Source organism: Zalophus californianus, chromosome 3 (genome assembly GCF_009762305.2).
Source record: "Zalophus californianus isolate mZalCal1 chromosome 3, mZalCal1.pri.v2, whole genome shotgun sequence".
NCBI lineage: Eukaryota > Metazoa > Chordata > Mammalia > Carnivora > Otariidae > Zalophus > Zalophus californianus.
The window spans coordinates 96,613,721-96,619,317 of record NC_045597.1 but is presented as its reverse complement, the minus strand read 5'-3'; the positions used below and the strand labels follow the sequence as shown (position 1 = coordinate 96,619,317).

At 41.5% G+C, this 5,597-nt stretch overlaps 1 pseudogene; it reads left to right on the top strand.

Moving 5' to 3' along the window:
* Positions 1 to 848: 848 nt before the first annotated feature.
* Positions 849 to 3,856, top strand: LOC113920395 (annotated as a pseudogene).
* The last annotated feature ends 1,741 nt before the right edge of the window (positions 3,857 to 5,597 follow it).

Below are 5,597 nucleotides of genomic sequence, written 5' to 3'. Positions count from 1 at the left end.
CACAGTGGTGTGGGCCTTTCCACTTTCCACTGAAGGAATTAACTTTGCATTGTTGGAGGAAATGGTAATGGCTCCCCTGAAAGAGTTGCCATGCAAGACAATATTTATGTCAGGACCCCACTTTGCTTCTAGACCTGTAACTAGACTCACATCCCAGCAAATTTCTAAAGGTGAGGTATAATGTGTGACCCATGATGACGCATGTTACACTCCAAGAGAAATACTTAAATTTTCTAATTTATAAAGACAGAAATCTAGGGAACATGGGGATAGATACTAAGAGTGTGGGATAATAGCAGAAGGAATTTAAATTTAGATCAGGCAGAATTTATTGACCATGAGCTCACTAAGCAGAGATTCTACACTGAAGGTTACACCTCAGAGAGTTAGAAAGACCTCTAACAGTTTGTTTGGTTGGTTGGCTGAAACATGGACCAAAAGATGGCCCATAAGAGTCGATTTGGTGATGCCGGACAGGCTTTGGTCTAATGTAGAAGAGATTCAAAGTCTCAGGGAGATTGGCATGTTAGAGTGGATTTGTCACTTAAACCTACCCACCCACACTGGGAAGGTCCAGAAGACATGCCTTTCATCAACACTGTGAGAAATAAGTATGTGAAGGGAGCCCCAGGATCCTTGAAGAGCATTATGATCACTCTTCTCTATAGACTTCACAGTGGGAATGGCAGTTGCCAAACTGGGAGATCTAAATGCAGTGGGATTAAGTGGATCCTGGAGTGTGTGTGGGGAGGTAGCGAGGAGGTGTTGGCACACAACTGCTAAAGGCAAGGGGGGGGTTACAGAAATGAACAGCAGAATCAAAGCAACAGTCAGAATATATCTGACTCATGCAAACCTATGACGCTGGCCAGCTGATCATGAAATTCCTAGAAGTGAAGTATATAGAAAGCCTACAAAATTCTTATTTGATATGTAGAAGCAGAAAACTTCTAGATCAAGTGAACAAAAATCCCTTGAATGAAGAAAAGCCAAGTCCCCTTAAGGAAGGACTCTGGGACACTACCAAAAATTTATTAGTATTTATTCTCAGCCTTCCCCAAAGGGACCTATTGCCTTCTACTAGGATAACTGTACATTGGGAGACAGGAACAAATCAGACCTCTCAGGGACTACTGGACACTGGCTCTGAACTGATGTAATTCCAGGAGACACAAAACATTACTTTGGGCCACCATTCAAAGTAGGGGTTTATGGAGGTCAGGTGATCAATGGTGTTTTAGCTTGGCGTATCTCACAGTGGGTGCAGTGAGTCCCCAAGCCCATCCTGTGGTTACTTCCCCAGTTCAAGAGTACATCATTGGCAGAGACATTTTAACAGCTGGCAGAATCCCCTCACTGGTTTCCTGATCTGTGGAGTGAGGGCTTATATAGTGAGAAGGATGAACTGGAAGCCATTAGAACTGTGTTTACCTAATAAAATAGTAATGAAAAGTAATATTACATCCCAGAAGGAATTGCAGAGATTAGTACCACCGTCAAAGACTTGAAAGATGCAAAGTTGGTGATTCCCACCACACACCCCCTTCAGCTCTCCTATTTGTCCTGTGCAGAAGTCAGATGAATTTTGGAAAATGACAGCAGATTATCGTAAATTTAACCAGGTGGTGACTCCAATTGCAGCTGCTGCACCAGATGTGGTTTCATTGCTTGAGCAAATTAACACATCCCCTGGTACCTTGTATACAGCTATTAATCTGCAAATGCCTTTTGCTCCATACATGTCCGTAGGCCCACCAGAAGCAGTTTTCTTTCAACTGGCAAAGCCAGCAATATACCTTCCTTGTCCTACCTCAGGGATATATCAACTCTCCAGCCCTATTCCATAACTTAGTTTGCAGGGATCTTGATGCTCCTTTTCCTTCCATATCATAACACACTGATCCATTACATTGATGACATTATGCAGATTGGACCTGGTGAGTAAGAAGTGGCAAACTACTGTAGACTTATTTGTAAGATATTTGCATGTCAAAGGGTGGGAAATAAATCCTATTAAAATTAAAGGGATTTCTACCTCAGTGAAATTTCTTAGGGACCAGTGGTGTAGACCTGCCAAGATATTCCTTCTCAAGTCAAGCATAAATCTTTGTATCTGACCTTTCCTACAACCAAGAAAAAGGCATAACACCTAGTAAGCTTCTGGATTTTGGAGGCAATATATTCCTCATATGGTGTGTTACTCTAATCCATTTATTGAGTTACCGCCCCCCCCAAAAAAACTGCTAGTTTTGAGTGGGGACCAGAATGAGAGAAGTCTCTGCAATATGTCCAGAGTGCTTTCCAAACTCCTCTGCCACTTGGGTCATAGGATCCACCAGATTCAATACCACTGACATACCAGTGGCAAATAGGGATGCTGTTTGGAGCCTTTGTCAGGACCCAAGGTGTTTTGCAGCACGGGCCTTTAGGATTTTGAAGCAAGACCCTGTCATCTTCCACAGATAACTACTTTCCTTTTGAGAAACAGCTCTTGGCCTGTTACTGGGCCTTCGTAGAGACTAAAGGCTTAATGATGAGCCGCCAAGTTACTATGTAATCTGAAGTGTCCACCATAAACTGGGTGTTATCTGACACACCACGCCATGGAGTTGGGTGGGCACAGCAACACTTTACTATCAAATAGAAGTTGTATATAGATGATCAGGCCTGAGCAGGCCTTGAAAGCACAAGTAAGTTACAGGAAGATGTGACCCAAATATCCATGATCCCCCCTCCTGCCAATCTGTGTTCTCTCTCACCTAAGGCTTTGTGGGGAGTGTCCTAGGATCAGCTGATAGAAGAGAAAACTGGGGCCTCATTGGCAGATGGTTCTGCAGGATGTGCAGATACCACCTGCCAGTGAATAGCTGTAGCACTACAGCCCCTCTCTGGGACATCCTTGAAGGATGATGGTGAGAGAAAATCCTTTCAACAGGCAGAACTTTGGTCAGTGTACCTTGTTGTTCACTTTTCTTGGAGGGAAAAAGTATCAGACTTGAAACTATATATGGATGCATGAATTGTGACAATAGTTTGGTGAATGGTCAGGGACTTGGGAGGGACAGGATTAGAAAATTCACAGTAAAGAAATCTGGAGAAGAGGCAAGTGGATAGACCTCTCTGCATGTGAAAAATCCTGAAGACATTTGTGTCCCACATGAATGCTTACCAAAGGGTAACCTCAGCTTTGTGGATACAAGTCAGCCTCTTACTCCAGTCACCCCTATCATCGCTCAAAGCTCTCACGAACAAAGTGGCCATGGTGGTAAGGATAAGAGATTATGGGTGTACTCAACAATATGGACTTCCACTCACCAAGGCCAAACTTGGCTGTGGCCACTGCTACATACTTACTCTGTCACCAACAGAAACCAATGCTGAGCCCTTGATATGGTACTATTCCTTGTGGTGATCAGCCAGGGGCCTGGTGGCAGGTTGATGTCCTTGAATCATTTCCATCATGGAAGGGACAGCATTTTGTTCTTAATGGAATAGACACTTATTCTGGTTAGGGACTTGCCTTCCATGCACTCAATGCTTCCACCAAAGCCACCGTCCATGGGCTTACAGTATGTATTATCTACCATTATGGTATTTCACACAGCGTTGCTGCAGATTAAGGAACCCACCTCACTGCAAAGGAAGTGCAGCAGTGGGCCCGTGTTCATGGAATTTTCTGGTCTTATCATGTTCCCTACCATCCTCAAGCAGCTGGCTTAATTGGATGATGAAATGACCTTTTGAAACTTAATTATAGAACCAGATAGGTGATATTTTGCAAGATTGGTACAAGGTTCTCCAGAAAGCCAAATATTATCTAATTCAGCCCAATTATAGTCCTCAGTTACAGAAATAAACACTGTAATTATCATGAGTATTTCCTCATTATTTTATTGTGAATATTTTTGTGTGTATATGTGTATGTGTGTATTATATGTGTATATATATATATCAACTTTACATTCAGTATTTAATTTATGTGATATTAAGAATAGTAAACATCATTCAAGGACTTTACTTCCTCTTCTGAGGAAAAGATTTGTGTATTTTTAGTTGAATGCAGGATAGTTGTATCAGGTTAGGTAGCATTATGACCGTGTTTTTGTCTTCATTTGGAGATTGGGTATAGCTTAAGGAGATGCATATGGGTACCAAGTTGACAAGGAGTGGACTTGTAAGGGTTAATTTCATGTGTTAACTTGACTGGTCATGGGATGCCCAGATTAAACACATTTCTTTTTTTTTTTAAGATTTTATTTATTTATTTGACAGAGAGAGGCAGTGAGAGAGGGAACACAAGCAGGGGGAGTGGGAGAGGGAGAAGCAGTCTCCCCGCTGAGCAGGAAGCCCGATGCGGGGCTTGATTCCAGGACCCTGGGATAATGACCTGAGCCAAAGGCAGACGCTTAACGACTGAGCCACCCAGGCGCCCCTCAACATATTTCTGCCTTGTGTCTGTGAAGGTGTTTCCAGATGACTAACATTTGAATCAGTGGATTCTGTTAAGGTAAGATGGCCCTCTTTAATGTGGGTGAACACCATTCAGTCCATTGAGGGCCTTAATAGAACAAAAGGTGGAGGAAAGACGAATTCATCCATTTTTTTCCTGCCTCACCATTAAGCAGGGACACCTCATTTCATCTTCTCCCATCCTTGGACTTGGACTGAATTAAACCATCTGCTTTCCTGGGTCTCCAGCTTGCAGACAGTAAACTGTGGAACTTCTCAGCCTCCATCATTGTGTGAGCCAGTTCCTCATAATCTCTCTCTCAATTTCTGTCTGTCAAATCACACCTAAATTACATCTACATCTATCTATATCTACCTATTGTCTGTCTATCTATCTATCTATCTATCTATCTATCTATCTATCTATCATCTATCTACCATCTATCTATATCTATCTAATCTCCTATTGGTTCTGCTTCTTTGGAGAACTCTCTTTAAATCATTTTCAGCCTAAAATAATTATCATAATCTTTCCAATCTAATGCAGAGAATATTTAAGTTATATGAACATTATACAAGTTACTGGGAGACATTTGAACCATAATAGGCCCTCAAATATAATTGATGTTCTCTCTAAAGTGTTATTATTCATAGCTATTTTAAGTCTCAGGAGATCATCAAAAAAAAAATAGTTTAGAAAGGCAATGAAATTGTGATATATAGTAGTGGTCTGTATCCCAATTGCAGAAGAAACGGAGAAAACAATATGATCTACCGAAGACATTATTCTAGCAGTAAGAGATGTAAAGGGAGTAATCTTCAAATAATATGAGGTGAAAATATTTCCACATTCAACTGAGAAGCTGAAGGGCAAATAACTCCATTTGTGGAATTTGATGAGCCCTAAAATGGGAGTAGCTTCCCTTTATCTATGAAGAGGGCTACGAAAATCCCAATGGAAGTCTATTTTCCATTTGGTCCTCTTGTCAATATGATTAACCAAAGTCTTTAGGTGGTTATCATGAGTTCTAATAACGAGTCTGTGAGTGAATTTTTATAGTCTTTTTGAAGAACACTTCTGCTTGCCTAGCTCTGAAACAAACATTACAAGGCAGCAACACAAGACTGCTAGTGGAAGACAGTCTAGT